The sequence below is a fragment of the Macrobrachium nipponense genome, chromosome 22 (assembly GCF_015104395.2).
Source record: "Macrobrachium nipponense isolate FS-2020 chromosome 22, ASM1510439v2, whole genome shotgun sequence".
Classification (NCBI taxonomy): Eukaryota; Metazoa; Arthropoda; class Malacostraca; order Decapoda; family Palaemonidae; genus Macrobrachium; species Macrobrachium nipponense.
This window is the reverse complement of record NC_087213.1, coordinates 82555288-82565287: the sequence shown is the minus strand read 5'-3', so window position 1 is coordinate 82565287 and position 10000 is coordinate 82555288. Positions and strand designations below refer to the sequence as shown.

The window sequence follows — 10000 nt, the reverse complement described above, 5'->3', positions numbered from 1 at the left end:
TATTACCTGAAAGCAGGTCACAGTTGATTGATTTCTGAATGTCACGCTTGGCTGTTTTACACCTTGAAAATATAGCCTCTATTTCTCATTTCCGATTAGTTGTCGTCATTATTTACATTACAAGTGCTGGGCTATTAAGTTCATAAGAGATATACTATGATCAGAAAATCATTTCTGTTCATAGATAATATCTACTTAATAGAAACAAGTAATACTATCATCAAGTAAGTAATACATCTATTTAGCAATGATAGTCGCGTTGTTGTAACAGAATTTATATCACAAGATAATTCTGACACTTAAGAATAGGAGAGGCAGCATCATAACACCTCCGTGTGATTACTCTCAACAACTCAAAATGTTGGCGGGATGAAAACCAGAATGACCATTGCTATAAATGTCCTACTGATCTGGCTTTTAGAAAGTGAAGTCCACATTCATCCACGGGAAAAGATGATACATCTTTCATTAAAGTTGGCAGAAAGAATAAGCAGTAATAATCTACCACAAAGCAAGGCAAATTGCAAAGCTTCTTTACAAACATGAAACATTCTCAGCTCGAAGTAATTCTAGTGTTACTAGACAGGTCTGAATATTAACGGCGGACAGAAGAACCGCCAAAAATAATATTCTGATGTTCTTTCTGATGATTTCTATCCAAGTAATCCAGGACCATTTATTATCTGAACCAACCATCTTCTAAAGGTCATCAGACGTCTCTGCAAAAATCCTATTGCAAACGCGGACGCAAAGAGGATAGTAAAAAGAAAGCGGATAAAAATACGACAAGAACCATGACTACTCAGCCTCTGCTAACACCAGTTGGTACAGAAGGATTTTCCAAGAAGGACTGTATTAAAGCCGGCAGAGAACTAAAGGTTTAAAAGCTTAAGAAGCCTTTTTACTGTGAGGTAATACAGAAAAGTTCAGACTATGAGTGTACTATTTCTAGAGAGAGAGAGAGAGTAGAGAGAGAGAGAGAGAGAGAGACCTTTACCTTCACATTTCTAAGATTCGGAAGATTATCGGATGAGAATTCTCTACTGCTGCATTTTCATCCTAATGTTCCAAGAAGTTCCAATCTCCTATCTTTGAAATTAATTTGCTTTGATTCATAAGCAGCTTAGACATTGGAACTAAACTTCCAAAGTAAGCAAGTGCTTTTAGTGTACACTCAGCTCTTGATTGTGTTGCTAGGCTTCTCGAAGGACCATTGCAGCTGGAGTGATGCGTAACCTAGTATCTTATTGTTATGTTAATCTGGAATTTTCTCTCTCCTTCCGTTTCTCTGAAACTTGCCATCTTCAATCTTTCAGCATAGGATGCCAAGTCCTAGTCTTTTTAGTGTCCGCTTTTGTCTATGGGTATAAGGTTACCCACCCATGAGCCTCAGCCTAAAACAAGATGAAAAAAGATGAGCTTTCCAATAACCTTACGATACCATTTCAACCTTAGCTGGTTGCTTTAATTAGGTGGATCCAGTGCTAGAAGGAACAAAGCCCTGGTGTGGTCCTTTGCTCTCCACCACCCAACCAGACGATGCATCTCAATCTTAAGTCGCTCGATGTTCTTCTCGACCCAAACCAAGTTATCCTGCCTTTTCTCTGAGAGCCAAGTTATGGATGGTGTGAAATCCTTGTCATTGAATATCTTGGGAACTTTTGTTCCGAGGGGAAATCATAAAAATATTTCCCTTCCATGAATACTAGGTCATTATCACCACAAATAAATGTACAATTTTACAGGGTGACGTTGGTGACGTACTGAAAGGATTTTTAAAAACGCGCCTTCAAGAAAGCTTTTGAGTCATAAATATTGTGTACGACTTGATTCCCCTTTAACAGTAACATGATACGAAGTGTTGGAAGAAAATGTTCCATAACTTACAACAGCATGAAAACCCTTCTGATATGGAGTGCTTATTCCAATTATATCCAGACACATACATGTGCGCTGTTGAGTAATGGTCTCGTCTTTATCTTATAATTAATAATATTACGAACAGCGTTATGCAGAAAGGTATATATAGTAAACTTTACCTAGAAGAAGACGCATGAATTTCTACGAATAATCTAGACATTGCGCAACCCTGAAATACGACCACCTCCATACATAAGCAAAATTTCACATGTCATCGATAACGATTCTGGTTTTCGTCACAACCACTATGAATATTTTTTAACCACGGCAAGCAAGGAAAGATACCTCATGAATACAAGGTGGAGTTGTTGTTGAAGGAGTGTGGACAGCCTCATAAAAAATTCATCATTCACTTCCCCCCATCTATCTGACTGACGCGGTTGTCAAACGACTGCCCGCGCAAGTAAAATTGTATCCACAACAAACTGTTAGTAAACATTTTTTTCTTAAAAATGGCACATGAATCAGCCCCGAATCTCTGCAGATCATCATACAACAATTATTCAAAACCCTTATTTCATTCTTAATACATTGAGTACAACGCAGGCGGCCATTGGAAATACTTATGAATAAAAATGTCATGGGTGAAAGCTGTGTTTACTGTTCGCATCCTTTCATTCGAAATCTTTTAGTGGAATGGGAATGGCCTTGCCACGGCAATGCAATATTCAAAGGCATACAGCAAATAGGATAATTACTGTTTTTACAACGTAGTAGAGGCATGCGGTAAACTACATAATTACATTACTTACAACGTAGTTAAGTTTCTTAGTCCAACAAAAGCTCTGGGCGATCTCTCTTAGTTGTTGACTGCTCATTGGTCACTGGAAAGAAAAGGATTGGCTATTAGGTCATCTTATACATCAGTCCGTAAACGAAAGAGATGGTTAATCATTCTTCTGACTCTATTTGCATGATTTAAATCCACCAAAGACTTATGTTGCGCGCTGTATAATTCAAAGAGATAGCATCATGCTTTGTACCTGTGAAAGTAATCGAACAATATGATCTATATACCACCACATTTCGGAAGCGACCTTCAGCGTCCCGAGTAGCCTGAGGTTTTCCATAAAATAGGTTGAAAAGGTGCAAGGAACCGGATCCTTCAAATACCTTCGGTTTCAAAGTCATTGCATCACATTCCTTCACTTGCAAAGTTAAACTCTAGAGGCTGCGGATTTTATTAACGATGTGAGTGTTTTTAAAAATAAAGCTCTTCATAAATTTGATGGCCAAAAAGTAGTCAATTTGGGAAAATGTCGTTAATCTGGCATACCTCTGAAACAAAATAACTTTTCTTATAGCTTCCTAAAACTTTAGGAAAACCATCAGTCTTAACTAGGAGTTTATCCTTGTTGAATATCATTGCCTGAACTAACTGAATCAGTTTAACTTTATCAGCGACTATGGAAAAAGGAAAGTACTCAGTCATCTTGATGTTTTGCTATTTAATGCTGAAATATTTTTTGAAAAGAACTTTTCCCTGAAGTTATTGTAGTCACACATCTGTCGATGCCATATTTCTCACCTATGAAGATTCGTCTCACCTACAAAACTTAATGAGATCACAATCAAACTATATCAACTCGCTTCTTTATAGGACAGATTTACTGGCTCTCATATTCCTCTATCTTCCTCAGTCGTACTTCCCTTACTGTCTCCCACATTTCAACCTTTGTCTTACCTTATGTAGCCGGGCTCTGACAAGGCTACTTTGGTGGGAGCGCTATTATAACAATACAAAACATAACACCACTAAGATATTTACCAGAATATTTCAGTATATAGAACACAGAAATATAGAAGGGGACATCTAATCTTCATAGATAACCAGTAGGTCTACTTTTTCCTTCGACTTCCACAACATTTATTACAGTGTGTCCACTTTTCTCCAGTTGACGACTGACTGTTCTATCTCACTGAAGAAATGAAGAACACTAAAACACCACCTTTAATTACAGAACACACACACGCACACACACACACACACACACACACATATATATATATATATATATATATATATATATATATCTATATATATATATATATATACATTTATATATATAGATATATATATATATATATATATATATATATATATATATATATATATATCATGAACCGACGTCTGAGCGTAAGACAAACGGTGCTGAAAAGGAGCGTCGATAACAGAGCACAAGACAACTGAGCGTAGAACAGTTGAACAGCGACACTTGAGCGTCAGGAATGCAAAATTATCCTTAAATTTAATAGTAATATAACAATCTACTGAAGACTAATCCAATAAAGAAATAAAAATACATATCGATAAACATTTCCCAGAAATATTTGTTAAGTTTTTTTTTCTACTTTTGTTAATGTCTTCTACTTTCTATTAGTTCTTTAATTATTAGAGTAGTTTGATCATAACTACAACACACACTCTCTCTGTTAGCTGATTTGTTACAACAGTCGTTTAATTACATCTGTAACCTTGTTTGGTTATTATCATTCCGTTTTGTAAAAAGTAAAAGCAATAAGGTTTTCTAAAAATTTTATCATTTCATGGAATTCACGCTATGAAGAAGATAACATCGTCAAAAGGGAGAGAAAAAACAAAAAATGTCACATGGAGGCTGCAACTGTTACAGACTAGGCAGAGTGCTCAAGAGTGGCGAAGAGTCTAGTCCTGTCATGGCGCTGTATAAATAAAAGTGCAAAGGAAGGATAAACGTTTTGGAAGATGAAAGCACATCCGCCAATGATCATGATTGTATGCCCGATCCTGCAAAGTCAGCGGCCAGCTTATCAAGGATGCGACTTCGTGAAAAGGGGCCTGCTGCATCAAATGACCAACCAAGGTGGATGATCATTCAAGATACCCAAACTAACTTGCACCCTGAAGTAGTTGCTGTTCTTCCTATGGACGTTCTTCCTTTATATATGATATAAATCGCATATAGCTGATGAGCTATTTTGAAAGTGTCTCGTCTACATTCAGTGCTTATTTTCCTTTATCATCTCAAGTTATCTGGAGAAACAAATATGAAATATCAATCTGGGTCATCAAAACCAGAGCCTTATGCAAGACATTTTCCCCAGCATACGTGGAAGTAAGTTTTGAGGGTATACCAATTTCCCCTAAGGTTACTTGGAGCCGAGACAGGCACTCCTTTGCGTTTCAGTTGTCGTTGTACAGTCCGCTGAACTGATTGACACTTATTCTTCATTAGATTATTATCTTATCAGACCTTGGCATAATTTTGCATTTCTGATGCTCAAGTGTCAGTGTTCAACTGTTACTGTGCTCAACTGTCTTTCACTAAAAAGTTCTGCACTATTTTATACTACGCTCCGTGGTGTGACCGATAGCATGCTAGCCTGCGTACAGTGCAAGTGGGGCGCCGGTGTAACGCTGAATGTGCACTCCCGTAGAATATGAACGTGGGCATATTAAACAGCACATCACATAAAGTATTATATCTAATTATGTCATTGAATAGCTATGTTAGACATAATATATTAGGATGGAGAATAAGCAAGATATTTCAAGTAGCAGGAATTTTTTACTAAAATCTTTATAATTCCATAATAATATATATATATATATATATATATATATATATATATATATATATATATATATATATATATATTCTTAGAAGACGGAACTGCAGCTCTAGGTTCATCTCATCAAGGGAACCATAGGGAAAGGCATCGTACTCAGGTACATTTATTACGCCGACGTTCACGACTCATAGTCGCTTTCTCAAGGCTATAATCAAAGATAAACACACGAACATTAAAACTACGCACTGCATAATTCATGAAAATCAGCGCAATATTTAAGAAATCAATGAACATCAACATCAGAATGTAGAACATTTAAAAATCTCTTAAACAGAAAAACATACTGGGTGCTGAAATTATTTAAAAATTACAGAAAAAGCATACACAAATTATGATATGGGTGTAAAAAATTAAAAATAAGGTACAGAATAGCCTTACTGTTTTAGTGTTATTTATTTATCTTTAATTTTTTACACCCATATCATAATTGTTGCATGCTTTTTCTGTAATTTTCAAATAATTTTAATTTAACTGTACTGTACATAATTTTAGCGATCAGTATGTTTTTCTGTTTTAAGAGATTTTTAAATGTTCTATATTCTGATGTTGATGTTCATTGAATTTTTAAATATTGCGTGATTTTCGTGAATTATGCAGTGCGTATTTTTAATGTTCGAGTGTTTTATCTTTAATTATAGCCTTGAGAATGCGACCATGAGTCGTGAAACGTCGGCGAAATAAAATGTACCTGAGTACGATGCCTTTCCCTATGGTTCCCCTGATGATATATATATATATATATATATATATATATATATATATATATATGTATATAATATATATATATATATATATATATATATATATATATATATATATATATGTATATAATATATATATATATATATATATATATATATATATATATACATATATATATATATATATATATATATATATATATATATATATATATATATATATATATATATATATATATATATATATATATATATATATATATATATATATATATATATATATATATATATATATATATTCTGTAGGTATATACATGCTTATCCATTCCAATATATATAATTACACGAAATTTACGAGAATAAAATTAAAATATCAACCCAAAATAAACGTACGTGTATTACTTTTATACAATATTTGTAAGTTGTCTGAAATAGGCTTTTTTCCTCTTGTGCGCTTGAGCAACTTCGGAAATGGTAACAACAACCTCTACTGTTGAAGAGGTGAACCACTGATTCCTGTTTTCGTCGAAGTGGATCTGCATGCTATTATAACCTGCTGAAGCAAATTCACTTGCCGTTCGTGACAGCGAAGTTGTGTCTAACTCCTCTACATAATGTTGCTTATGCAACAGGGATTGTGCCGCGTCTGTGATCTTATCATTCAGGCACTTGTTATTCATTATTAAGAGCCTGTCTTCTTGAGTGAGATGAATATTGGGTAACCACATTCCACCAACAGTTTGCATTTCTGGCTCGGGATATACTAGTTCTGTAGATCGCTTTCATTTGGATGGCCAGCGCTTCTCTCGAAAATGGCTTCAGGTTGCACAAATTCTGCTTTTGTTTAGTTCTACATTTGATGATTAGAGTACGCAAGTGTTATTGTCTAACAGCCTTTCGATTGTTGTTCTTTACCACCCTTTCTATCCAAACGTTTCAGATTCTTTAAAAGAACAAAATTTCCAGGTTTGTAACTATAGGAAGTGCGAGATTTTGGTGCCTCAACTCACAATTTCGGGTATACATTTTGACACTGCGCACATGATTTCACATAAGCAGACACATCAACTTCCATTGTCTCCAATAAAACCGTTTACTGATAAGCAAAATGGTGGCCGCAATTCCGTGATGTTCACATATATATATTTGCGAGATTCTTTATTTTTCCCAGAACCTTCATGAATTTCTTTGATGATGCGGTTACATCATTTTCATTCCACAAAACTTGCACCTGCTGCAGGTCGCCATCTCTTTGTTTCATTCTGTAGAATAATTTGTTACTAATAATGAAGAATGACTTGCATGCCCGACGAAAATTTGTTTTTTTCCTATATCCGTCATGCCATAAGGCTAGAAATGGTGGCTTAGAAATTGTAAGTCAGTAGTCGCTTGATAATGCCATAAAGCGAAACAGCTGTCGCGACAAAATTCAATAAATGGAAGAAGGAAGTCTGCGTATTTTTCACCAGAAATTGACGAACGAGAATCGGAGAAAACTTCGTCGGTATGAAGATACCTGCCAGAAACGTATTGATGTCACTAAAGCAATTGTTTTTAACGAAAATTATATATATGTATATGTATCTATATATGTATATATATAATATATATATATATATACTATATATATATATATATATATATATATATTAGATATATCTATATATATAATATATATATATATATATACATATATATCTAATAAAAGGAGCCCATAAAGACACCAAAATATAGAGAGAAAAGTACTTTATTTCCAGAGGCTGCTGTCTGCCTCTTCAGGTAGATGAATGAGAAAAGTTTACAGAAAAGGTGGTATTTATACCACGAGGTCCATCCACAGGCAAGCCAATTTAGGTTACCCCCACGATAATCTTCCTTTAATCTTCTTAAGCGTTGGTTGAATGAAAACCTTGTCGATCGTATCTGAAATCCATGCTCCTTTTGAGATGTTCATTGCCTGCCTCTCTTTTATGCCGATTCCATCATTTGACTCTTGTACCAGCAGTTGCTGCTATAAATTACACGTGACAAATTTGAGTTTATTCTATGGTTATGTTCATTTATATGGTTGAAAATAAAATAGCCCGAGTTCTGTTGTCCATACCTAACTGACTGTTTGTGTTGTATTAATCTCTGGGGAAGTGATTTACCTGTAAATCCGATATAAGATTGGTCACAGTCCTGGCATGGGATTTCGTATACCCCAGCGTCCTTGAAAGATGTCTTTTGTTGGACGTTAATCATGGATTTGGCTAAGGTGTTTGGGTAAGTAAATGCAAAAGGGTTAGATTTTCCGAGGGTGTGGGTTACTCTCTTAATCGTGTCCAGGTGAGGAATTTCTATTTTATTGTTGGGTGTATCTCTGGTCTTGTCTTTGGGGGGTCGGTAGAAAATTAAGATTGCTTTGTGAATTGCGTTTCTCAGTTATATGGTCAGGATACTTTAAAGACGAAAGTTGCTTGCAAATTAGTTCAAATTCTTTTTCCAGGAATTCTGGGGAACAAATTAGTAAGGCTCTTAAGAACAGGTTGCTAGCTACACCTATCTTGATAGTAATGTCGTGATAGCTAAAGTAGTGAATGTATGAAAGTGAGAACGTTGGTTTTCGGTATATGGTAAATTTGTATTCTGTCGTGTCTCTGATTATTAAAACATCAAGAAAATGAATTTTGTTGTCTGTTTCCCATTCAACTTTGATGCTGGGCACTAATGCGTTTAATTTTGAGAGGAATTCATTAAAATTGCCCCACCTATTATCCCAAAATGTCCTTAAAATTAGAGACTAATTTTGTTTAAAATGTCGGCAATAAATAACGTCTGCATAAAAACAATTTCATTGATAAACCTAATTTATCATTTCCTATTATTGAATATACCTAGTAAAGAACAAATCAAGTAAAAAATACGCCAAAGAATGATGTAAAGAATTTTTTTATTTTTAAGTAATGTCTGTAATTTTCCTTAAAATTTAAAGAATAATTTTCAGTTTAAAATGTCAGCAATAATGTCTGTGAATAGAAACAAAAACCTAATTCAGTAAGACCTTAAAAATGTCAGCGATAATGTCCTTGTGAATAAAAACAGATTAGATAGACCTCATTTATCATCACCTGTAATTGAATATACTTATGGATTAAACTTCTGAATTTATAACAACTCAACATAAGTGCAAGTGCGCAAAATGGGCTTACTATATACCTTTGTCCCCTTTCACAAGTCAAATAATTGGTCACCTTACTCATACATGTTCCATCACTTCACAGTTTGTTCTGTTTACAGTCCGGACATTTCGTACCCTACGGCCCCACAACGGTATGCGTGGTACCGACATGAAGTTGACGTACATAGAACATAACATTTGCGGCACAATTTATGGTGCTGGCTTTACGTCAGTCAGGCAGTGTCCTCTTTACCAGCTGTTCAAGGTCATTTCACCACGATGATGCCACGATCCACATACATGGGCATACACCGTTGTGATACGTGAATGTGTGACCCCAACATAAGGGGGAGTTGCGATTAGATCTACAACCAGAATATCTGTGCTCTGTCCAAACGGTCTCTGAGAGTCGTGGGTCGTTGTCGGCCCTTTTATGACCTTCGTAAGGATTATCTTTCTCCCCAACGGCTATTCATTTGGGCCCGAGGCAGGAATTTCGTCTCCAAACGGAGTCATACTTAGGAGAGAAGTTTCTAGGCAGACACAAGGTCAAGAGAAAAGGATTAACAGTGTTCCCAGGGGACAATATTTACATATTGAAGAAGGG

General features: G+C 35.2%; 1 protein-coding gene across 1 annotated transcript in view; it reads right to left on the bottom strand.

Moving 5' to 3' along the window:
• Window positions 1-2714, bottom strand: part of LOC135198425 (G-protein coupled receptor GRL101-like) — an 86727-nt gene extending 84013 nt beyond the window's left edge. The window contains exon 1 of the mRNA XM_064225956.1: window positions 2673-2714. The gene's annotated coding sequence lies outside the window, so the exon portion shown is untranslated. The remainder of the gene's footprint in view (window positions 1-2672) is intronic.
• Between the last annotated feature and the right edge of the window lie 7286 nt (window positions 2715-10000).